The 25,970-nt window shown below is 25.1% G+C and overlaps 5 non-coding genes and 1 pseudogene across 5 annotated transcripts; 4 read left to right on the top strand and 2 right to left on the bottom strand.

The window, feature by feature from the left end:
• The window catches only part of LOC145843067 (putative ATP-dependent DNA helicase HFM1), a 93,621-nt pseudogene that overhangs the window by 398 nt on the left and 67,253 nt on the right, over window positions 1–25,970 (top strand).
• Trnag-gcc (transfer RNA glycine (anticodon GCC)) lies at window positions 22,792–22,862 on the top strand. Its single transcript has one exon. It is a non-coding gene; the product is annotated as a tRNA-Gly (tRNA).
• Window positions 23,182–23,254, bottom strand: Trnak-cuu (transfer RNA lysine (anticodon CUU)). Its single transcript has one exon. It is a non-coding gene; the product is annotated as a tRNA-Lys (tRNA).
• Window positions 23,337–23,408, bottom strand: Trnap-ugg (transfer RNA proline (anticodon UGG)). Its single transcript has one exon. It is a non-coding gene; the product is annotated as a tRNA-Pro (tRNA).
• Window positions 24,887–24,958, top strand: Trnap-ugg (transfer RNA proline (anticodon UGG)). The gene has a single exon. It is a non-coding gene; the product is annotated as a tRNA-Pro (tRNA).
• Window positions 25,041–25,113, top strand: Trnak-cuu (transfer RNA lysine (anticodon CUU)). Its single transcript has one exon. It is a non-coding gene; the product is annotated as a tRNA-Lys (tRNA).

Here is a 25,970-nt window from a genome sequence, read left to right as displayed (position 1 = left end):
ATTTTGGTAGATGGAAAATAAAGTTGAAATAAATACTCCGAAAAGTATTTTAATAAAACCAAAAATAATTCTGATCTACCAAATAGCAGCAGGATGGAAAAATCTAATAATTCATCAGATTACAACCCAGTATGTTTGGATATTTTTATCTAATAGAACTTGGTTAAAATTTCATGTTTTAAAACTTTGATTGATGTGGTATTTTTAGCTGTTTTTTTGTAGTTAACGTAAATGTTCTGAGTTTTGTTTACTCTAAATTATAAATTTTTATTAAAATATTATCTGACAACTCTAAAAAAATTTCAGCTAAAATTATCAGATCAATCAAAGTTTAAAAACAACAAATTTCAGCTAAGTATAACAGTAAGTTGATTTATCGCACTGTATTAAAAAATCACAAACTTGTTGATGTCAAATAAATTCTATGAAGACGGGTGTAAGTGTGTAAGCACAGTTTTATACTTTTGTAAAATAAATATGCCGATGTGCGTATCAGTAGTTTTTAATTAGATTATATTGTAAACTTTGTAAGATTGTTTGTATGTTTAATAGTTAGTTTTATTTTGTCTTAATAAAGTAATAAGTTCTTATAAGTATTTAATTCAATAAAATTATGAAGGATCAAGACGAAGATACAGATGTTTCTATAAACTGCGATTTCCAATTAGATTTCAGCCAAAATTTTCAGAAACAAAATTTTAGCAAAAAACCAACATAAATCGGTTGACCGTGATTTCATTGGTAACACAAATGATTTCCATGGTAACACAAATAACTTACATGGTAACACAAATGATTTCCATGGTAGTACTAATAGTTTACATGGTAAAACAAATAATTTCTATTGCAACAAAAACGATTACCATGGTAACAAAAACGATTACCATGGTAACAAAAGCGATTTCCATGGCAACAAAAGTATTTTGCATAACAACACAAACGATTTCCATGGTTACCAAACGGAAGTCAAATATGACGCAACAATTGATTTTTACCTGCAGTCGATTGAAACTGACGACTATGATGATTTTGACGAATCAGCTTTTTCTAATAAAAATCAAAAACAGACTGTAAGTTTTAGTTATTTTCTCAAGCTTCAATATGTTTTATTTATTTATTTCCTAAGTCTTTAAATTAAAAAATAGTCAGTTTTGGACACAATCAAAAATAATTATACCTTACATTTCTCGATCATTCTTTTTACAGTATAACAAGTCTTCGAATTTTGATGGTTTTAACGAGCCTTCATTTTCAAGTAAAAACCAGCAACAATATGTAAGTAAATGTATATATATATAAACAAAAGTAAACATTTTTTAGATTATTTCTACAAGTTTAAAGAACACTCTTAAAAATTTTAAAAGTTACAATTTTTAAAACTTAAGTCATTGACAAAATATTTTTTTGTTTTTGTTGTAGGAAATTATTGAACAAAAATATGATGTATAGGTTTAGAAAGTTTAACAAACTTATAACTATGAACTTGAAAGTTATAAGCCTACTTTCAAATAAAAATAAGTGACAAAATGTGAATAAATACTCATAGATAAACTTATTTTACAAAAACTGTAGTTTCTTCAAAAAAATGATAAGTTTTTATCTTAAAACAATAAAGGATTTTTATTTTTATGCTTTTTAGCTTTACTTAATCAACAAAATAAAAGACTAAATGTTATTACTGTTTTAACTTTGTAGTGTGTAAAACTTAACAAAGATTCAACTTTTGACAGCTTTGAAAATTCTGCTTTCTCAAGAAAAATCTACAACAAAATGTTTGTTTTATTTGACTGTTTTTACTTCAAGTATTTAAAAATTTATTGTTTATAAGTTTTTTTTTACTCTTTGTAAATATTTCTAATACAATATTTATTTTATTTCAAAAAGTTTTACAAGTCTTTAAACTATAATAAATCTTCTTACTCTGTTGATAACCAACAACAAAATAAGTTTTTTTAAAGTAGAAGTTTAGCTTGATTGTTTTTCTTCGGCCATTTGTTAAACGATTTATTTTTTTGTTTTTAGCGGCCAGGTATTACGGCTAGGTGTCAGAAATGCACAGAGCATCACTTTTACACAAACTGACCAAAGTTTTATCAAAAAAGTCCAATGTTGAAATGAACATGCAAATTTTTTTTTTTTTGAAAACAATGATTTAGATTATAAAAATTATTTTTAATTATAACAGTTAAAGCTCGTGCAAAAGTGACGCTCCGTGCATTTTTGACCTCTTCCCGTATTTGAATTAGGCTAATTTTAAGTATGTATATAATAAGATATTTAGTTTGGAAAATTTGACCAGCCTTTGAAGTATGAAAAAAGTCTACCTGAATTCAAATACCAAAAAAAATTTGATAATAAAACTAAACCATTGAAGAATTTAAAAAAATAATCTTCCAAAATATCCAATGAAACTGGTTCATTTAACAATGATTCATTTTTCCATAATAATAGCACTGTTAGTTGTTTTCAAGTTACTTTGACAGTAAGTAGTTTTTATAGTCAACGTGTTGATATTTTTTCTCTCCTTTAGTTCTGAAAATTCTTGTAATTCTAATAAAATCTTCAGTATTAGATGACATAAATTACATCGAAAAAAAATATTTTGGTTTATAACAAATATTGTAATAAAGTTTTTAAAGATGGTATAGTCTGAATGTGATATCTTTTTAAGTCTTGGAGTGTTATTTATTTTTAGTAATTATTCAAAGCAATTACTAATGTAGGTCATTGATTGTGATAAAAGTTGTTACAAAATTATGTTTTATTTATAATCAAGTTTAATTATTAAATTTATTATTTATTTTCAGAATAGCAATTTTATTGATTCTGGATATGATACTAGTATATTGACTACACCGAATGTTGAAAATAAACAAAAAGATCGAAATAGAATTTATAATTCTGATTTAATGAAAGTAAGTTTGTTTTTTAGAAATCACTTTTAATAAAATATTAATTATTTTAAACAGTATTTAATTATAAAAAAAATTATTTTCCTCACTTTTTAAACAAAGAGAATTACATACTTTATATTGATTTATAAATTCTACATAGTTGAAGTTTTTACTTAATTCAGGTACAAGAACAAATAAATATTTGTTTAATATTCTTTATAATAATAATTATAATTCAATACTTTTTATAGCACGTGAATAAATAAGATATATAACTAAGCATTAGAATTATTACAATAGCATTAGATAAGTTACAGTAAAATATTATATCTAAATGTTTCGTTTAACTTGATTTTAATGGTTGTTAATTAATTTGACCAAAAGGTTCAAATAATAACAAATTTATATAAAAGTTTAAATTTTCTGCAGGCAAAAAACTTAGAACTTTCTGCTGACTCAGCAGATTTGGTGTCACGTGACTTATCACCACCACGTGACTCGCCTTCCTACTCTCCTATTGGTTCTCCTACCGTCAGAGTTGACGTAAACTCAGCAGAGCAAGCAGGCAGCTCTCAGTTGGAAGGGAGGAAATTTTTAACGGCGAAAATCGACGAAAGCAGCTGCTACTTGCATTGCAGTGAGGATACGAATGTAGAGTCGCCGAAAATAAAGAAGTTAAAAGCTGAAGTCAATAAAAACAAGTTCTTTACTCAGTTAGTTTTCATTTTCAACTAAAATTAGAATTACTTTAATAATATGATAATATACAGCAATATTAACAACATTCCAGTATTTTTTTAAGATGCTTAAGTTGTAAATTTCACAACTTTGAAAATGAATTTGCAGTATTTTGATATGTAGTTCATGAATTTTTAGTTATTTTAATCAACTTGTAAGTCTGGAATGTAGATATTTTCTTTAAAAGATTCTCAAGTATTTTCATTATTAGTTAATGAATATTTTTCAAAACACAATGTTGAAATTTAGGTTACATTTAACAACATTAAACAAATTTGTAAATCAAGATGCTAACAAAAACAATAAAATATTTTTTATTTCGATTACAAATGCATAATATCTTGTTAACTAATAAATTTTTTTTTTAAGTAAGAATTTTATTTGAAGTTTATAAAATAAAAATCATATTTATAGAAAAAAACAAGAAAGTACTTCAAATCAAGATAAAGAATTAGAAGAAGCTAGAAAAACTTTTTCATGTATTTTTGATTCTGTTTTTTAATAATTTTTTTCAATTTGATTTCATTGTTAATTATTACTCAACTAATATCAATTTTTATTTCTTCTAATTATTAGATTTGCTTAAATTTAAATTAATCTCATTTATGTTCCTTTAGAATTCTTATTATTCTTTACTATTCTTAGTTGTTTTAAATAGTTCCATTTAGTTTTAAATTTTATCATCAATTATTTTCTTTAATATTTGTTTTAAATATCTAATTTATGTAATTGATTGTTGCTTAATTTAGGTTTTAATCTAATTTACAGTTTTTCATTTTTGTAATTTACTCGAAACTAATTCATAAATCTTGTTGTTTAATATATATAAATATTTAAAGAAGTTGTCTCGCAGTTCACTTTTGATTAAACAGAAATATATTTTATATCTTGTTTTATTAAAAAATTTAATATGTATTTAAATTGTATAAACCCACTCAAGGTTTTTATAATCAAATTTTTTACAACTAAGAGCGTTAATCTGAGTGAAATGTATGATTTATTTTTTTGTAATTTGTACAAAAATATTATCACAATATTTGAAGATCTTGAATAGTTACTTTTTACTTGTTTTATGTTGTTAACTTTGATTTAAGATGTTTAATAAAAACCTTTATTACTTTTCATTTCGTTCTTAAAAACAACATTTCGCTTTTATATTTTACATAATATCCATAGATTAATGTAAATTTTGTAGTATTTAAAGAAAGTTATAAGTTCAGCTTTAACCAACTAACATATCAAAAAAGCACCACTTGTTGTATAATTTCTAAACAATTTAATATAAGTGTGTAAAAAATACTGTTTATTAAAAAAAAAAAGATATTTCCAATTTTTTTAATTTATAGAGTTTACTGTTAAGTTATTTAATATTTTTCTTATAATTAACAACAAAATAGTTGTGTCAGTTTAAGATTATGTAAAAATGTATTAAATAGGTTTAATAAGATACTTTTTACCGGCTCTTAATTAAAACAGTACATTTAACACGGCACATTGCAAAATTTTTAGATTTAATTTTGAATTATTTTTATTAGTAAAAATTTAAAGAAATAAAATATTGTTGCGTTGAAAAGGCAAAAGAGGATCAGATAGTTTATTTACTTTTTTTTTGTTATTAAATGTTAATTAGCATTGTTATGTTTTAAATTTTTAGATGTACGAAGCTAATTAATTCACATTCATTAATAAAGGTGCTTTTTTTAATAAATGTTTTGTGTTTTTTAAACTCAGTACTTTATTGTAAAATTCGTAATAGTAGCTATCTTACTATAAAATATTTTAGTTTACCACCTTTAGTAGACTTAAGTCCAAAACGTCATAGTTTATAACCATAAGTTATTGTAGGGGTGGCCCGCGACATACTTTCTAGTTTGAAAACAACTTATAAAAAAACATAGTTTTTTGATAAAAGTTTGTTATTTTCAGTACGCAGTAGTGCTCATTTAATAGTTGTTTCTTTACAACTTTACTTTCAGTTTGTTTTTCCAAAGTTCTACGGCCCGTAATGATTTTTTCTAGCCCAACGACTAAAAATGTTACCTAGGTTATAATAGTTTTGTTAAAACCCTAAGTACATTAAAATGGAATGTTTTTGTTTTAAGGTTTGGTAGCGAAATAAAAACATATAACTTTTTAACTAGTTAAAATAATTTAAATTTTAAACACAAAATAATCATAAAATTCTTGTGTAGTTTTAATTAAGAAAAGGTTGGATAATAAACTTTTCATGACTGTAAGATAACAATTTAAATGTTTGCCACGTGACATACAAAATACAATTCGAATACTTAGGAATGTAATAGTTTACAAGGTGCCGTGTTCAGATAGTACTAAGAAAAAAAATAGTTCAGAGATGTACTTCGTTATTTTACGACTAGAACTTTGTATATAATGTTAAGTTTGAAGTCAAACCCAATAATTTGCAATTTACTAAACATTCTATTGACTTTACTACTTTTATTAACGCTTAAGATAAATTGTCAACACATTACAGTTTGAACTATTTATTCATTTATCAAGTGTTACCATTCACAAGTTTTACAAAAACAAAAAATATATATAAATGTTTGTAACGCAGTAAAGAGGTAAACTTTTAACACAAACTATATAGGTAAATTGTTTTATTTTAATTCTCGTTTATTATTTGTTGGCAATTAAAAAACTATAGCACAATGAAAAAAATAAACAGTTTTGAACACATCAACTCTAAACAATTAAAATTTTCAACTTTTGTTAGTGTGTTAAAAACTTTGAAGATTAAAGTGTAGAATTTAGGATAGTTTTTTTTGGAAAGCCAGATGTGGAAGAATTTATTCTTTGACGAGCCGGAGCACTTCAATTACACTTAAATCATGAAAGTTACTCAATTATCTATTCAATTCCGACAAAATAACAATTCTTCATAGCATTTTTACTATATCAAATGTAAGTTCAAATTCTACTGTAAATTAAACTTGAGACATTTTTTGGAACTTTAATTTCAAAATTTAGAAAACCTCTTTAAATTTAGCGGGCCGCTTATACGATCGCAGGCCGCAGTATTACTTTTTTGCGGGCCGGATTTCACTTATATTTTAAAAACATTGTCGGGTCGGTCATTTTCACATCGTGGGCCGTATGCTTTTCACCCCTGGTATAAAGTTTTGTTTAACTTCAAGTTTTTAGAAATTACGTAGAAAGAATGTAGCTTTAGCACCTAATGTTAATAGATAGTTTTTGGTTTATACTAAAATTAATAATAAAGAAGTAAAACTTAAAAATAACTTTTTTTAGTAGCTAAAGTAATTAGTATGATGTAAATTTTACACAAGGATAGTTTACACCTTTGAGTTACTTTTGAATTGAATCTTTTGATTGATCATCTTTGTCAACATCATAACAAAGAAGTGAAAATGTGTTTGGGTGTTTGAATACAAATATTTTAGCTCCTACACCATTAAAACTTAGTATTCATCAACATACTTGCAACTATTCGAGAACACTTTAAATTAATAAAAGTTTTAGAAATATTGTCAACATTTTACGTGGTGCAGGATACAATCTATTACATATAATTTGATTTTTGCAAGAATTTAAATGTGGCTTGTTTTTTTTTCATGTTGTTTTCATGCTGGCATTGAACTCTAAGTATCTGTTATGACGTCATAAAGCTTAACAGTGTTCAAAAAAGTGTGACTCAAACCTCGTCCTAAAGACATTACAATTTTTTTTTAACTGCACAAGCTGCATTCGATCTCAATGAATACATTCTGGTTAGTTTTGTTCATTTGTTATTTACTGCGTTACACTCAACGCAGTTTTTTGTTTTAACAGGTTTTTTTTTTACTTGGCTTTAAAAGCAATCCTACCATCAACTATCCTTTGTCCATTAATGAACAAACACTTCAATTATAAACGATATCATATATATCAGTTAATTTTTTCCACGTTTTAGTCGAACGTGAATGTTTTTTAACCGATTTTTTGACAAAATTGTTCGAACTATAACCACAAAGTACAAAAACATCGTTTTTGAGGCAATCAGCTTTAGAACAAAAGTTTTCTTCATCTATTGAAGGTAAATTTTGAGCAGTTTGGAAATTACTTGTTTTGAATTGAACAAAGTTTTTAAGATAAACAATTTTATGCGAAATATAAAGATTGAAAAAAAAATTTTTCTTGTTTAAAATATCGATTTAAATTGTAAATTCTAGATTTGGATCTAAAAATTTCTCTTTGCATGATAAAACTTTGTTAAATAATGAAAAACACTCTTCAATTTAGGAAAACAATGAGAACTTTTTGTAAGATGTGTTTCAAAGTGTGATCTCAAAACAAGAAAAGACGTAATTTTAACAAAAGATCTTTTGCATGTTTGCTACGATTTTCAAAAGTATAGTTTAAACATCTTTCAGTGCATTATAAACTTCAAGTTCAGATATTATATGAAGGTTTGAAATTGTTTGTATTTTCCTCACAAGAGTGAAATTTAATTGTTGAAATTTTGTCAAAAATTATCAAGATTTGAAAGTGATTGTTTACAAGCGCAAAATTTCAGTTTTTTTTATATTCGCTTAAAAAAAACTTTTTTTTAATGTATACCGTTATACCTAACCCACCTTCCCCAAACAAATTAAAATTCAAAATACAAAGTTCTAATAATTAGAACAAAAATTACATAGAATTTTTTGTTGATTCAGCATATATGCAAATCAGACTGATCTTTAGGTATACTAGCAATTTTTAGTCAGTTAAATTTAAGCCTCAAAATGTAGTATGTATTTTTGATAAAAGTACTGTATACTAAACTTCTGTAAAATAAAATACCTGAAATACGACTATCTAAATAACATTCAATATAAATTATTTCCAGTCATCAAATTTATGGAACCTGAATAAATTTTGGTCGATCAAAAGTATTTTTCTTGATCCTTTGTATTTATAAATTTTTATCGAATATAAGAATTGAATATACGTAAACAATAATTTGTTACAAAAGACGGATTTAGTTTACATTCTCTCATAATTTTTACCTGTTTTATTGCAAATACAGTTTTTAGGACCGTTTGATATTTTTTTAACTATTAAGGTAATCAATTTTTTATTCTGACAAACTTGTTAACTTTAACACTATAGGAAAATTTAGTCTGTATTTTTAAATTTTATTTAGTGCATATATACAACCATCTAACTTATAATAAGGTCTTCGAGACAAAATCGATTTAAATTAAAATACCTAAGAGTAAGTAATTAATTAACTAATAACTTTAGTTTTTGATCTGGTTAAAAAACTAATCTTAACTTAAAAAGTATATTTTACAAAAAAATTTAAACAACTAAATATTTAAGTCAAGTGATATTATTACTCAGGGGCGTGTTTTAACTGGTTCCTAGTTTCCTGTGAACCCCCTGAAAAAAAAGAAAAAAAGATTCTTAGAATATCACTAAAAACTTTGTTTATTGACTTTGTTTTGGTTAATTAATATATTTTGAATAATGAATGTTGAATTTTTAACACTGAAAGATTATAAGATTCCTTAACAAAAAATGCTCGTTTTTGCCCAGCTGAAATAGATTTTAAATAAAATTTTAATTGTGACGTGATAATAGGTAAACGTTTTAAAGTAGCATTTTTTTCTAGGAAACGTTTTTGAATAATTTATTATCAATATTTTACATTCTTTTTTACTGATCGTTTTAGATTATTTAAAGTTCATAAGTTTTTATTTACCTTAAAAAAAATTATTTCAGCTGTGCTTTTTATTAATTCTGTTCCAAACAAAATATAAAAACTAATGATAATGCTCGTAAAAATTATGTTCTCAATTGTTTTATTTAACTGACTTGCAATTTTATTTTCGACAACTTCTAAAGGTTTTAAATTATACAACAGATTTATTAATTTTCTTTTTTTCAAAGTTTAATCCAATGATTATAATATACTAAGACTACATGCAATTTTTGGTCTTTAGTTATCTATATTAGTCATAATACAATGTTCGTTATTTTCGTTAATTAAATAAACCGTATTTAATAAATTTGTCTTAATTAACGGATTTGAATTTTTATATACAACTTGTATGTTCATAACTTTTTTCTGGTTCTTTTAGTTTTAGTTTATCTAAATTTAATACAGTATAATAAATAAAAAATTATAATATTTTTATATTACTACTTATATGTTTTCTTTTTTCTAAGCAGAATAAAGCATTTTAAACACAGAGTTTTTCGGCTAAACATTGCGTACTTAACTGGCAGTGCATACCTAAAGAATGCGTACTTAAGCGGCAAATTAAGAACAAAAAATAATTGTGAACCCCCTTTGAAAAATGTCTAGACACGCCCCTCACAGTGGGCTGGCAAGTGGCCATTGACTATTTTTGCGACTAAACAGTTAAAGCAAGATTTTTATTTAATTGTTTAGAGCGGGGTTTCGTCTTTTAAAAACTGGGTTTATTTCTGTTCTGCTTAAAGTATACTAAAAGTTATGTAAGCTTAAATGTAGACAAAGTTTGCTTTTTTTAAGTTTAAAAAAGCCTCGAAAAATGCTTAAATTTTTGTCAAATTTAAGGTCTACATCTACTGTTAAAAAACACCTTAAAAGCTTTTATACAAATACTTTTTTTTAAGTTTTTTCATTTCTTTAGTTTAGTGTTAACTGAAAAAAGTCAAAATTCTTTGAATATTTAAATGTAAAAGTATATTATTTCTAATTTAAAAAATCTTCTATTCTCGTCGAAAATTCATTGATGATTTTCTGGCAATTTAGGGTATTCTTTAGGGTTATTTTTCTCAATTCGCCACCGTACAACCAACATAATTTTTTTTTATAATTTAGTAAAAATGACAAGGATTATATATATAAATTTACAGACAAATCTATTATGTGGAATATAACTATTTTTTTAGGTTTTTACAAGCGATATTTCTGTTAAAAAATTTGATATAATATCCTATCCCTGGTTTTTCACTATGACAAAAAAGACCATTTTGTATGTTCTAGAAGATTCTTAATGTGTATAGATTCACTTACTTTTGTTTACAGACCATTTAAGCTCCAAGAATGATGAGAACAGTTAGTATTGGTCAAAACATGGTAGCTTAGCATATGTTTTAGTTATTGAAATAGTTTTATTTTTTTACTATTTTAGCAAATTTAAGGTTTTGTAGTACTGAAGTTATTATAGTATTTTTTGTAAAAGTAGTATTTTTATTTATGATACAAGATAGCCAGAGTATTGCATCTGATTAGAAGTAATATACTTTTTGTAGATTTATTACTATAACTTATTTAAACCTAGCAGTATGACTATAAGGTTAGACAGGGAGTAACTAAGGAACCAATTACAAATGAAAAGCACTTGACTTTACATCCGCTTCACAGTTACCTCAGAGTTTTCGGATGGATCTATATAATATGTTATCATGCTGTGGCGGGACATTTTAATTGGTCTGAATCGAAGTTTGAAGCAATATCTAAAAGTCAAGGTGTAAATAATTTAATTGAGTCAAAAAGAAAAATTCAGAAATGTGTAGAAGAAGAAATTAATGTTGGTCTTGAAAAACCGGATCCCACAGGCCATGGTGGAACTTCTACAACAGGTAACGTAATCAAAACTTTGCTAAACACCAATGTTAGGACTCAGCTGACGAAGCATATTTCTGATGTTTGTTTAAAAGAAAACATTGACAAAATTATTTTGTATGTTTCCGTTATTTTATGCCTCATAAACTCTAACAGAAAGATTAATGTAGAGAAATACTCAGTTTTATGTCAAAAAATAATGATGCTGGTCATGTCGGTTAAATGGATTCGCTTTACACCAACTGCGCATTGTTCTTTCACATAGTGCTGAACTAATTGACCAAAACAACGGTAGAGGTTTGCTAAATTACACCGAAAGTGGATTGGAAGCTAACAACAAGTTTCTAAGACAGTACAGAATGAACTTTTCAAGGAAAACTTCTCAGTATGAAAATTTATTGTTTAAATCGATTATGGGACAAGAGTGACTACGATGTTAACAACACTTTAGAAAGACTGAATTGCACTTATTGTAAAGAAGTTGGACATACTGCGCGAAGTTGTTTGCAGCTAGATGAAAATATTTCATCATGTAGTTCAGAATGGGAAACGTTGTTACATATGCTTTGTGCTACTGAATGGAGTGGTTTATTTAATTAAGAAACTTAATTTCAAAGAAGTTTTAAGAACTTACTGTTTGACTTATATTTTCTAGTAAATTTAAAGTACTTTTTTTTTAATCACAGGCTAAATTATTTTGTTTTTTGCACTGTTTTGCAACGAATAAGAGTTTTTATTGTTCAAAATGTTTACGCTTTTTTTTTTGATAAACTAGTACAAGTGTAACGTTATTAATAATACAAACTTTGTTATAAACAGAACAGCCTTAAATTAAAAATAAACTGTATTTAGAGTATAGTTTCACCCGGCTTGATATTAAAATTCATTCATATTTAAACTAAAATGGGAGTAAATGTGACTCTCTTGAGGTAGCCAACTGTTATTTTCTTTTTTTTAAGTTCTTTTCTTTAAAGTTTTATTAGAAATTAAAATTTTGACTATTTTTTAAATAAAAAAAAACCATAGTCATATTGTAACACTAAATGTAACTTTAAATTGTATTATACTGCTTTTTATTACAGTTTTATGTCAATGGCCGCTTGATCCCCGTTTTCAGCCTACTGTGCCCTGTTATTACTTTAGAACTAAATATAAACAATTAAAACACACTACGATTTATTTTTTCTTTTTAAACCTACAAACAAAAAAATAGAAAGTATGTTACAGTTCCATACAATTAAAACACATAAACAATAAGTAAATACTAATATTTAAACGACTAAGTATATTAACAAGGAAAATAAACTTCGACAACGAATTGAAGTGAATGAAAGTCACGGTACTGAAATTGGACAAAAAATGAGATAAATTGTACCGAATTTAGAAGTTGCTGCTAAATCAAGCAAGAGATGAACTTCAAAAGGACTTGTTTATTAAAAGATGCGGCAATTTGTAATATAACGAACTTGTAAAAGATAACACTGTGCTGGCTGCTTATCCCAAGCTAGATTGTGGAAAGCGCATTGAAATAGGCAACTCTCGCGTTTTATGCCGAAACTGACTCGAGAGAATTCGCTTTTCTTTCAGGGAAATTACCATTTGCGCGGAACCTTCTAGTATTCAATCAAGTGTTTTTGTAACACACTTTTAAGGGCTGGAAAATTTCATTTTAAATGTGATAGTATTCACTCGAAAGAATATGTGCTTATCAAAAGGACAGGTGGGGACACTGTCCTTACAATATATGTAACCAATACAGTTTAAAGTCTGGTTTGATACATGCTGAATAAGTTTTTATATTTCACAGATAAATAGAACAACTATGGAATTTAACCGTATTCTGCTAATATTAATAAACTGATATTAGCTAGATTGTGGATAATATTTACTACGAAACTGTTTGATATTAAAAATTTCTAAACATAACCTGTTAGATTATTTAATTAATAATAACAGCCTTTTATGGTTAGTTTAATGTTCACTTGAAAATATTTAACATGTGACCGATAACTTTTATATATTTAAACAAGTTCATCAAGTATTTTTATAGATAACATTCAATAGAAATATAATACGAAAATCTTACTTAACATGGAAGTATTAACACTTCAGCTTGCGTATACAGAATTTTTTTTGTTGTCTTTTATTTATTTATTTAGCACAGCTTTCAAAATTTTAAGGACAGCTGGTGAAAAGAATTATAATTTTTATAATTTCAGTGCTCAGAATTTTCAACTTATGAAATATTGCTGATAACTATTGTTGTAAAAATTAATTAGTAACTTAAAAAAGTAGAATATAGTGCGTATTAAGTAATTAGTGATTTTTAAATTTTAGTTAAGTATTATTTTAAGATACATATGATCTAGAAATCTTTTTGGCTTTTTTCTCAATTTTTTTTTACTAATATGAAATTGTAATGTACCACAAAAGTTTGTTTTATTAAAAACAAAGTTAACTCTTAATAAGGTTTAATGTATTGTTTTCAATTAAGTGACATTTAAAAATATTAAACACTATTTGTGTTCACTTTTCGTTAACAAACTATTAAAAATAATGAACTGTTTTTGTTTTACAGCAGTTGAAACGAAATCAGAAAACATTAGTTCATAATAATTTAATGTTTTTTTTTTCTTTTGAATAGTTTTTACAAGATCAGTTTGAAACGTTCGTCTACTTATATTGTTTATTGAACGATAAAAAAAAGGCTCAAAAAGTTTGGTCCAAAGACCTGGTGCACGAAAAAACCTTCCGGTTATCGAGTCATACACCAGAACAGTCTAACGTCATATCCAGAGCATATACAAGTCTACATAATCAAAACAAAAGTTTTGTTGAGTTTATTGCTTTACAACTGTTTCTCGCTCGTGCGATAATCACAAGCAAATAAACTAACAAGTAGCAATGGATAAACACTTTATATAGCTTTAGCTTAGTAATTAGGTGATTAAGTAATTAGTAAATTAAGTGAATTTAAGTAATTTTCAGCAAAGTTACTATTTATCAACATAAAATACAACAATAACAAAAAACAAAAGAACAATATAAAAAATAAAATTACCCAATTAAAACAAAGGCAGGTAAATTAAACTTAAAATTGGTCAATTAAAATTTTAAATAAAATTTTGTGAAATTTCTACATTTTGCCAGCAATTCTGAACTCAAGTTTAAAAAGTAGTTGTTGAATGCAAATGCAATTTTAAGTCTCTCCAAATTACAGAGGGTACAAATTTTTTCTTGTCTATTTTTGTTACTACGATAAATAATCTTCGACTTTTTTGTTTTTTTTTAATCGATGTTGTCATTTTTGATTTTGTGAATGAATCTATATATTCTTGTACACTAATTCTTTATTGCGCTTCTATAGGATTGCGTATGTCACAAAATCTAGTTTTAAATTGTCTTCCAGATGTTCCAATGTAATTATTTTCTTTTTACTTATGCATAACTGTTGCTTTATATATGACTCCTTTAGTAAGACATTCTCCGTTAACTGAACAATTAGCTTTAAATCTACAATTACAAGAACTAATGTCTTCTTCAGTTGTTTCATTGGAGTTTTAAAGTATTTTCTGACTGTAATTGGACATTTCTTTTCCTAAGTTAGACATACAGGAATATGAAATCTTTATTGTAATTCTATTAAATATAGTACCATAAAAACCTGATTTCGCGAAAAGTCTGGATACTATCTTTAAAAATTTTTTCCCTACATTCGTTTTATACAGTTACTGAAAGGAGGATTGAGGTAAAAAGTCTTTTTATAAGGAACTTTTATCTTATCAATCATTTCTATGGTTTTAGATATAGATGATAACCTTTTTTTGATCATAGATGAAATTTATTTATTTATTAGGTATGGATGATAAGAATTGAAGTTCATATAGATGTTCTTGGCATTCTCTTATCTAAATGGTAGATATTAGTCTTTTCCAGATCCATGGTTTTATCTAAAAAGTTCACCCTTGGTGTAATTAGTTTGATTTTTACTTTTAAACTATGTTTCTGAAAAGATTTTGTTATAGAATTCCTCAATTGGTTAACGATTCTTGGTGATCTTTATTTAACTATGAGTAAGCCTTCATCACGATAAAGACCACAATTAGATATGTCGGTTTTCTTATCATTAATTAGCTTATTTAAGATAAATAATCCCACCAACTCACAAACCTCTGCTCCATGATAACTTCCCATCGGTATATCAAAAAGTCTACTAGTCTATTACAGAAAAGACATATTTGAATCATTTAATTTTCTTAAATAAAATCTCTATTATAAAATTATAAAAATGTTAGCATCTTTTACCTGGTGCATTTAAAAATTTACACTTGTAGTTAGTTATCGATAAATTTGTACAAATACTTAAAAAAAAGTAAAATAAACGGCAGTAAATTAACGTTTTTAAACTTTTGCTCTTAGTTATTTTATTACATTTTAATAAAGTTAGTACCTGATCCAAATAAACACTAGTTAAAAAGGATAAATTTAATGGATTTGTATGTAGTTAATTTAAAACAAAACATTTAATGGTTTGCTTACTAAAGCTAGCTAAAGAAAAGCTTAGTAGCTTAACTTTACTTTATAATACGTTGTGTTATTGACTTTTAGTAAAACTTATAAGCAAAATAAATTAAAATCTAAAATTCAAAATAAAAGTAAATTTAACTAAGATTATTTTTAAAATCATTCTTTATTTTAACCTTTTATATTTAGTTTGATTTAAAAGAAAAAAAAAAACTATAATACAGTACAACTATTATTTCATTAATGAAAATCTGTATTTATTGTAAGCATAAATTTGAAGAAAAAAATGTTTTTTTTATAGTAAATCGTATACAGATAGTTTAATATTGTTTTGCCTCAGTAACATGATTACATATTAGAATCAGTATACCTGAAAATTCAAGTTACGACAATTAAGATGACGGCAACTGCTTTTGCTTAAAAAATTAATTCTAATGATTTTTTAAAGGGACCACACTTTGAAAAACAATTAATAATTGGAAAAATAAATCTTTGAATATAATTTACTTTAAAAAAAGATTGGTTTATGTTATTCTTTAATTAGTTGAGTTAGTAAAAACATTCGTTTAATAATTTTTTTTTCAAAATTCCTTAAAAATGCAAAAACTGCCAGATTCTGTTTTTCAAGTAAAAGTAATCACATGCTTTTGATTAAAGTTTTAGAAAATATATTTGAAGCACTCCCATTTGTTTCAATAACATCAGTTTCTCATATTATTGTAAACACAAGCATTCTAAATGGACAATCTTTTTCCAAAAACTTCAGAACTCTTTAATGATAGGAGTCAAAATAAAGATAATGGAACAAAATATCAATGGAGAACAAGTTGTTTACCAAATCAAACAAATAAGTGTAAGTTGTTGTTAATTACATAATTAATTTTCCTTTAACTTTGTTGAAAATAATAAGCCATTGTTAATTGTTAGATATGTAGTAAATATAATTTAAATTATAGCAACTCTATAAATTAAGTTTTTAAACCAATATTATAACCTAATACTAGCATGAAGTTTTCTGGATATTTGATATTGAAATAATTAGATATTCTATAAAACCTAATACAAAACATTTAATTCTAAATTAAAAACAAGTCGATACTTATACTTTTCTGACAAAATTGAAACTTTGTATTTAAGTTCTTAAAGGTATTCTTTAAAATGAATATTTCTTTATTTTTGCTATATGGCCGTTTTTTATCAGCAGTGACATTTTTAATACAGTGATTTTTCATTGTATATTAAAATGTTTATTCACAGCTTCATATATTAAATTTAAAAAAAGTCGATACTTATACTTTTCTGACAACATTGAAACTTTATATTTAAGTTCTTAAAGGTATTATTTAAAATGAATATTTTTTAATTTTTGCTATTTGGCCGTTTTTTATCAGCAGTGACATTTCTAATACAGTGGTTTTTCATTGTATGTTAAAATGTTTATACACAGCTTCATACATTAAATTTAAAAAAAGTTGATACTTATACTTTTCTGAAAACATTGAAACTTTGTATTTAAGTTCTTAAAGGTATTATTTAAAATGAATATTTTTTAATTTTTGCTATTTGGCCGTTTTTTATCAGCAGTGACATTTTTAATACAGTGATTTTTCATTGTATATTAAAATGTTTATACACAGCTTCATACATTAATTTAAAAAAAGTCGATACTTATACTTTTCTGACAACATTGAAACTTTGTATTCAAGTTCTTAAAGGTATTATTTAAAATGATTATTTTTAAATTTTTGCTATTTGGCCGTTTTTTATCAGCAGTAACATTTTTAATACAGTGATTTTTCATTGTACTTAAAATGTTAATACAAAGCTTCATGTATGTGCAGTAACTTACTCAAAATAAGGAGCATTTTTAAAACTGCATCTGTAATTGTCCTTTGGTAATTAAACTATTAGATCAGTATTATTTCTGTAAAATAATTTATTGTGGTTGAAAAAGTGTAACTTCACCCGTTTGAGGCCATAAAGGATGTAAAATTTAGTCATTTTTACTTTAAAACTAAACTTCTGTTGTTTTTATTGTTTTCAAAGATTTCAAGTATCTTTTGAGATATAACTGATCAAAATTTAAGAGTTGAGTTCAATTTGTTTTTATGAGAGGAGTAAACTAAAAATCAAAATTAATCTACTTTTCCCAAAAATGTATCTCTTCCTTCAGTTTTTGAGCAATTGTTTTAAAAATTTCTTTGTCTTATATAAAATGAATTTTAAACAATTTGTAGAAAACATATTTTTTAGTATTTTTTATATTTTTTTATTAATTAAAATTATAATCAAATTTTTATAATTTATTAATTTGTAACATAAACAATTCATGATATAATGATACATTAATTAAACCAGGCTCAAAATCTATATGATATAATTAATTAATTTAATTAATAACTGTTAGTGTGTATAAATTTATTCATAGTTAGTATAAGGTTTTTTTAATCAGTTTTTCCCATATAAATAAAGCATAATTTCAACAACAGTAGTGGCAAGGTACATTTTTTCACAGAGCATAGACTATGTGAAACAAATTACCACAAAATGTGGTATTGTTTGGAAAGGTGGAACATTTTTCTTTAAAACTAAAAAGATTTAATTTAAATAAATATCAATAAAATTCAATAGTTTTCCACTAAAAATAAGAGAAAAAATAAATTTATTAAATTTTATCTCATCTAAATTAATAACTTTTTTTTTCATTTATAATACCATTTTATTTTTAATTCCTTATGCATTTCCCAACAGACTGTTAATTTACTTTTATTTCATTTGTACAAGTGTGATATTTCTTATAAACAATGCTTTTAGAAAATCATTGATTTAGTAGTACTTTCATCTAAATGATCATTTACTATTAAATAAAAAAATTGTTTTCCATATAACTAAGTTATTGCTTTTTATTTTTAACAAATAAGTTTAATATTTATAAGTTAGTTCTTTCCAAGTTAAAATTTAGATTTATTTTTTTTATAAAATTGTAGAATACAATTTTTTTTTCTTCTCGTGTGTCCTATTTAGTTGCTCAAGTTTTAATGCCTTAGTCCAACATTGCACAATAAACAATATAATAATAAAATTGTTAAAAAAATTGGGTCATTAAAATTTGAATTTAATTTTTTATTTCTAAATTCCACTTTCTACAAGTTGTTTGTAATTTTGAAAATATTTTTTTTAAATAGTTTAAAGTAAGTTGCTTCAAAAATGAAGAAGATAGATTTTAGAGAATTTTTTCAAAATTCAGAGAAAACTGTCTATGAAAGTTTGTAATAAATAAGGTTGTATTATATTTTTTGGTTATATCTCAAAAGTATATTGAACTATTTTTCTTCTATAAAAAGCATCTTTTAGTTTAAACATTAAGTTTTAAATTAAGGGTCAATCTTGTTTTTTGTAAAAAAAATGATGGTCTTCCCATAACCTTAATTGACTAAAAGTATATTACAGGGTGGCCAAAAAACATAAAAAACTAGAATTTTGAACAAAAATCACTAAAAATTTTGAAAAACCTAGAACTTTAAACCATTTTCACATGTTAAAAGGTAAAATTTCAATTTGACACAAAATATTTATTATATAGATAATTTTTTTTTGTCATAATCAAAAATTTTCTAAATTAAAAAACACATTTAAACTAGCTTTACAGTATCTTTTCAATGTTGTTATACTATTTAACACAGTTTTTTACTTTAAAATTCATTAAAAAATAAAAATAAAATATACCTAAAAACGTGTACTTTCAAAACCCTAGAGAAATTTCTCACAATATAGTTGGCTATCCTGATTTAAAGATGAAATTCATCAATTACAAAATAAATACTTGTGCCACTTTGTATGACAAAAGTTTGCATAACTAACGTTTCAGTAGTAATGAAATTAAAACCTAGTTCCTATGAAACTTTTAAGGGTGATTTAGTTTCTCTAATCATATTACTTTCTATTTATTTGTTTATTTACTTATATACAATAGTATTACAAAATTTATAATAGGATAACAATACAAGATACTTTTACGTTTAAAATACTAAGATTAGAAAAATCAATCTAGAGCAATGATTATCTTTTGCCTTAAAAGTAGGTGATTTTTAAGTTATTTTGGGAAACCACGCATTAAGTTAAACTAATAGAGCCTTGAAATATACTTCAATCTGCAATATGGTAAGTACACAACTTAATATTTCAATCAGCTTCTTTGAAAAATTTTGAGCAAATAAATTAATGCCATAGGAGGTGTTAAACAATTTTTTAACCAAAATAACATATACTTTGAAATATGAAAGATAAATATGTGAACTATAAGTAAAATTTTGTATAACATAGAAACTAAAATAATTTTTTGAGATATAGTCAGTTTTGTAAAAAGATATTGTTACAAATGTATGGCCACAATTTTATAATTTTTTTTTTTTTCAAAAATGTTAGTCTACTATTTTGAAACATTTTGTTTTTGAGCTAGAGACTTAGATTCCACAGAAAAAATTCTTTATAAGTCTTAAAAATTATGTATTGAGTTTATTACTACAACATATTTAACCAAAAAAAACATTGTTTTTTTTTCAAAACGGTATTTAAACATTCTAATGGTTTAATTTTTAACAGTTTTTATCTGAGTTTTTGATTGAAGTGCATATCTAAAAAAAATATTGGAAGAGCTAAATTTATATTATACAGTCTATTTTCGTACTTTTAGTAAATGGTCCCATAAAGAATCTATTTATCTCTCTTACTTTGCTAGCTTTTATCTCAAAATTTACTTTGAATTTTCAAAACGGTAAAAAGGAACTGGTAGTTGAGTTATTTAAATAAAAAATAACACAACAATAAAAAATGTTTTTGCCCCCCTCCCTATGCCGTTAATTTGTGGTTATCCATTAAACAATTTTATATATTACTCAACTAATATTACTAAGCTATCAATTAGTAATTCTTTAAAACAAAGAAGTTAATGATGCAATTTTTTAAATATTAACTCTTTTGGTTCTAAAAGTTCATTCACAGATTGAATAAAATGCAAACGTAAATTTCTAATTAGTTTAAATGCAAATAAGTATTTGCTGTATTACAAGACAAAGTATAACTTGAAATGTGTTCAAAATTTCTACATTGTCTTTTTGTACATCTTTTAATTCAGCAGTTTGACTAATATTAATCTAAAAACACTCTTATAACTTAATAAATTAATTTTAATTAGTTTTTAAATCACAATTGTTTGTATGATCAGTATTGTTCATTTATTTTCCATTACCTTGAAAACTCATATTTTGTTTTATTATTTAGTATTAAATATTTTTGTTTTGTTGAAATAAAACCTGATGTATAAAAATATTTAATTGTTTTATGTTTGTTTCCAGAAATACTAATAAACTTTTTTAGATGAAAATTTCGACTTTCAAAAAGAAAATGCTGCTTCTAAAAGTTATAAAGTGTAAGTTTAAATTGTAAAAAATTCAGACTTGTCATATTTTTAAAGTTTCTTCAAAATGTTTAGTAAAAAATTGAGCAATTTAAATTTTGAACCTATATTAAAACTATGAATAACATATTAAATTATATATTAGTATTTTTACTTTGTAAAAGATTAAAACTTAAAATACATAGAACAAATTATACCTCAACATAAATTAAAAGTTGTTTTAACCTTTCAAATGTTTTTCCTTGAACTTTTTTTTAACTTGATTTCAGTTTAAGGAATGTTAGAGTTAATTTTTAATGTAATTCAAATCAGTAAAAGTAGAAATACAATTAATGTTAAATTACCTGTTGAACAGAAATTAGCAGTTGTTTTACTTAATTTATTTGTTTAATTAGACTAAAATTATTTTAGTATTTCGAACAAAAAAAAAAAAATATTATAACTAATATTATTATTGTTGTTGTTATTGTTGTTGTATTTTTAGGTATTCTAGCTTTATTAACAATAATTTTTTCAGTTTAATGCCCTTAATACTCTATTTTAAAATTTTGTAATCGACAAATTTCTTATTATTGTGTTAGTTTTTGGCCACTTGACTGGATTATTGTGTGTATTCAAAAACCTGCAACTAATTTGCACATATCAAAACAAGACTAATAACAACAAGATGTAAATTTATAATGATCAAGTTTTAATTATTATTGTTTTTTATTTATTTGTTGTATGTTTGGGTAAGGTGGTTAGGGTGAAATGTTTAGATTTAAAAATAAATTATTTAAATTAAAAAAGTCTTGTTAAGATATATGCAAATTAGTTGCAGGTTTTTGATGTACTTGAATTTTTTGCATTAAATTGTACATAACATTATTTTTCTTGTAAGCATACTTTGATAAGAAAAAAAACCTTACGGCTAAAAAAAACAAAACGAAATGTGATATTTACTCAGTAACAACTTATAATGAAAAATGGTACTGCAATCTTTCTCTAACTGCTTAAGCAATACACACATGTAAGTCTGTTGAGTTGTTGTATAGATAGAACAGTATACTTTCGTACAATATTTGTCAATTTCAAATAAGAACTTTGACCAAAGATAGTTTAAACAATTTTTTTTTCGGTGCATAGCTTATTTGAAAAATATAACAATACACATATTATTTTTTCTTAAATACTTTTTACAATTCTTTGAGTTCTTTCGAAGAAAGTTTTGTCAAAAATTGTACCTTACTAAATTAAACTAAATTGAACTTGAAATAAAATTATACTGTAGTTTAAAGTTTAAAAACATAAAACTACGTAATAATCAAGTGTATAAATTAGATAAATGCTAATACTAAAGAATTTTGCTGCACTAATAAAACTTGTTAGATTAAGATCAAACTAATATAAGCCATGAAAAAAATGTGAATAAAACTACCTTTTACTAACATTTTACTTTAAAATTACTTAATATAAGGATTTTGCTTACATAAACTGGGTCTTTAAGATTGTATGCATAAGGTTTCTAGAATATGTAACTGAAAAGAGTTCTCCGCTCACACTAAAACTGAAAAGTTCTCTTCTTTATAATTTCTTGCACACTCATGATTGTTCAACAAATGTTGTCACTAAATTTAAAGTTATTTATAAACTCTAAAATGCCCTCATTGCCACAAGCATTGTTGGTTCAGTGGTAGAATTCTCGCCTGCCACGCGGGAGGCCCGGGTTCGATTCCCGGACAATGCATTTTTGGGAAAATAATTTGAATTAAAGTTACTATTAACCATAAGACACGAAAAATTGTTTTTAAATATATTAGTTTAGGACTAAGTGTGTTTAAAACTCTTTCTAATTAATTTTAAACTAAAATTATTTTGTGTTTTTAAATTTTTAAGCTGTAACACCAATGTGTCATTTTCCCAAACAATATCCATTGAATACAATTTAAATGGTTCATATATTATTCAATTTTAAAAGCTAAAGTTTTTTTAAATAAATTAACTAAGAAGTAAATGTATTATGACAAAATACAATTTTCAGGCTGTTATTAAATGATAAAAAGGTGCGCCCAACGTGGGGCTCGAACCCACGACCGTTGGATTAAGAGTCCAACGCTCTACCGACTGAGCTAGCCGGGCACGTACGAGACTAACTATATACAGTTTATATAGCCTTTGTGACGATGTAATGACGTGACAATAATTTAATGACTTCAAAAACGAGCTCGTCCGGGATTTGGACCCGGGACCTCTCGCACCCAAAGCGAGAATCATACCCCTAGACCAACGAGCCGCTTATCTGACTTTGCCTTGTTCGGTTTTTATTCATGTTACGTGTATTATGACGCAATATAGAAGATGTTGTTGTGGTGTTTGTTAAAACTGCGTTTTATAGTTATTAAAAATCTGATTTTAGTTTAAATTTAACTAATGCAGTACACGGTACAACTTATATTGTTTACTTAAAACTCCTAGTTTAAGATTTTAAAACAGTATTTGTGTGTACTAAATAATTATTTTCTGTGTAACTTTAAACAAAAATAAAACTTTGCATTTTTATTTTGCTAAAGATATATAAATATTAAATAATTTGGTCTAGTGATTTATAAACAAAATGATTAGTTAATTAATGATTAGAAAATTAGTTATAGACAAATTTAAGAAATGATTGACATTGGAAATAAATGAGTTATGTACATATTAAATTTTTTATTCACTTTAGTAATAATTTGGAATTTAGTAATTTTGTAATTTTCTAGGTAAATTTTGCAATTTTAGTATGACTTTAAAAGATATTTAATTAATTTTTTACAAGGCTTTGGAAAATAAGGAATTTCGTAAATTTGAACTGATTATATCTGATGTTTTTTCAAATTTTGTTAAAATTCCTGTTTTTTTTTAAATCCCTATTTTTTCCTGACTTTGTGGAAGCCCCGATATAGATAAATACAGGGTTGCCACTTTACCTGGAATCCTGGAAAAACCTGGAATTTGATAGTTCAGGTTAAAAAACCTGGAATTTGGGAAATGTAGGAAAAAAACCTGGAATTTTAACAATTTTCACATTTTCAGTACTAAATTTTCGATTTGAATCAGAAAGTATATCATATTATAAAAAACTTTTTGTTATCATCTAAACTTTTTTTATAAAAAAACATATTTAAAGTAGCTTTACAGTATCTTTTCAATAATTTTATAATATTTAACACAGTTTCTTAACTTATACTTTACTTTAAACTAAAAATAGACCTTATTGATACTTATTGATACTTACTGATAACTTACTGATACTATTTTCATAACTTTTTTTTAATTGCACAGGAGTTTCGAAAGTAAAGATTTTGACTGTGAATAAAAAATTTAATATGTACATAACTCATTTATTTCCAATGTCAATCATTTCTTAAATTTGTCTATAACTAATTTTCTAATCATTAATTAACTAATCATTTTGTTTATAAATCACTAGACCAAATTATTTAATATTTTTATATTTTTAGCAAAATAAAAATGCAAAGTTTTATTTTTGTTTAAAGTTACACAGAAAATAATTATTTAGTACACACAAATACTATTTTAAAATCTTAAACTAGGAGTTTTAAGTAAACAATATAAGTTGTACCGTGTACTGCATTAGTTAAATTTAAACTAAAAACAGATTTTTAATAACTATAAAACGCAGTTTTAACAAACACCACAACAACATCTTCTATATTGCGTCATAATACACGTAACATGAATAAAAACCGAACAAGGCAAAGTCAGATAAGCGGCTCGTTGGTCTAGGGGTATGATTCTCGCTTTGGGTGCGAGAGGTCCCGGGTCCAAATCCCGGACGAGCTCGTTTTTGAAGTCATTAAATTATTGTTACGTCATTACATCGTCACAAAGGCTATATAAACTGTATATAGTTAGTCTCGTACGTGCCCGGCTAGCTCAGTCGGTAGAGCGTTGGACTCTTAATACAACGGTCGTGGGTTCGAGCCCCACGTTGGGCGCACCTTTTTATCATTTAATAACAGCCATAAAAAATTGTATTTTTCGCAATACATTTACTTCTTAGTTAATTTATTTAAAAAAACTTTAGCTTTTAAAATTGAATAAAATATGAACCATTTAAACTGTATTCAATGGATATTGTTTGGGAAAATGACACATTGGTGTTACAGCTTAAAAATTTAAGAACAAAAAATAATTTTAGTTTAAAATTAATTAGAAAGAGTTTTAAACACACTTAGTCCTAAACTAATATATTTAAAAACAATTTTTCGTGTCTTATGGTTAATAGTAACTTTAATTCAAATTATTTTCCCAAAAATGCATTGTCCGGGAATCGAACGTGGCAGGCGAGAATTCTACCACTGAACCAACAATGCTTGTGGCAATGAGGGCATTTTAGAGTTTATAAAGAACTTTAAATTTAGTGACAACATTTGTTGAACAACCATGAGTGTGCAAGAAATTATAAAGAAGAGAACTTTTCAGTTTTAGTATGAGCGGAGAACTCTTTTCAGTTACATATTTTAGAAACCTTATGCATTCAATCTTAAAGACCTAGTTTATGTAAGCAGAAAAAGCTGGCGTACCAAACTAGACTTTTTAATCCTTATATTAAGTAATTTTAAAGTGATAGGTTTCTCAAAAAATTTTGAAAAAGTGTGGTATTATTTTTATTTTTTATCCCTGGTTTATATTTGTTTGATTTTAATCTAACAAGTTTTATTAGTACAGCAAAGTTCTTTAGTATTAGAATTTATTTAATTTTTACACTTGAATATTACGTCATTTTGTTTTTAACTTTAAACTACAGTATAGTTTTATTTCAAGTTCAATTCAGTTTAATTTAGTAAGGTAC

Source organism: Thalia democratica, chromosome 8 (genome assembly GCF_965202585.1).
Source record: "Thalia democratica chromosome 8, ktThaDemo2.hap1.1, whole genome shotgun sequence".
Taxonomy (NCBI): Eukaryota; Metazoa; Chordata; class Thaliacea; order Salpida; family Salpidae; genus Thalia; species Thalia democratica.
Note: the sequence above shows the minus strand (reverse complement) of the source record. Positions and strands in the feature narration are given on the sequence as shown.